This window comes from Plasmopara halstedii, assembly GCF_900000015.1.
Source record: "Plasmopara halstedii genome assembly, contig: Scaffold_470, whole genome shotgun sequence".
Lineage (NCBI taxonomy): Eukaryota > Oomycota > Peronosporomycetes > Peronosporales > Peronosporaceae > Plasmopara > Plasmopara halstedii.
In genome coordinates this window covers 813,560-814,810 of record NW_020187390.1, presented here as the reverse complement: position 1 = coordinate 814,810, position 1,251 = coordinate 813,560, and positions in this window count along the sequence as shown.

Here is a 1,251-nt window from a genome sequence, read left to right as displayed (position 1 = left end):
TTGGATGCAAGGTGTGACCTCATCCTAGGAATGGCATGGTTGGAACACCATGAGCCATAAATTGATTGGAGGTCAAAGATCTTGGGCGCTACGCGCACGTCTCTTGGTGGAGCTCTGGCGAGTCATGACCCCACCTCTGCTAGTAGACAAAAGCGCTATTGGCGAGAGCGCTGGACCGAGACGGTCAACGTGCTAGACATTTGAATGTCCGAGTTGGTAGACACTAACGGTGTATCGGACAGGAGTCCCGAGCGTAGCGACAGCTGCTCAAGTTCCGAGCTGTCGCTGCATGTCATGCGTGACATGGTTGGCCAAGGGTCGAGGAATCGGGGGCGAGACCCCTGTGATGCACGTGAAGTGGCACAAAAACCACTGAGCACTGCTCTCGTTGCCAAGCAGTCGCTGCATGCCATTGATGGCGTGACCGGACAGAGGCATCGTGGGCACGACCCTTTAGATGCGCGTGGAGTGGCACGTTATCCCATGGACGAAGACTGCGGGGTTAGCAGCTCTTCGTCGGATGTTGTAGATAACATAGATATCATCGGAGCTCCAAAGGAGCTAACAGTGAGGGTGACACCGGACGACGCGGAGTGCGCGTTCACCCTGGTCTCAACGAGACATAGAACCTCTGTTCAGAGGCGACGGCGACGCCGTATGCTTGCTGCATGACGCCGGGCGTCGGCCCTGATCCAAAGTGTGTCTACCGGAGACGATGATACATAGTTATACACCCTCGTCAACGGTATGACGGGGGGGGGCAAAGATGGCGACGTCCGCCTCGAGGCTATGCCTGCAGTAGATGATCTTTTTGAGCTGGACGAGATGTCCCTTGAAGAGTTCGGCAGTGCCTTGAAGGCGGGCGTGGCCAAATTGGTCATTGTACGTCCGGACGAGGAGATAAACTCGTCATCGCTTCTGAATGAAGCTGGAATTGGAAGACACCAAGAGAGTGCTGAACGCAAGGAGTGGATCGTCGATCCTACGGAATCCCTTGGATCCGTACTATCCTTTAGTAAACGAATTTTAAAGACTTCGTCTCAAAAGACCCCGCCTTCAGTCCTACCTCCGGACCGAGGTGTGCGTCATAAAATCGACCTGGTTCCGGGGACCAAATACTGCGTAACACGCCAATGGCGCCTGTCCAAGGAGCAGTGCGACGTCATTATTGCCTTTTTTCTTGCAAAGCACGACGCAGGGATTGTACATGATAGCAAGTCTCCCCATTCGACACCCACGTTTTGTTTTCGA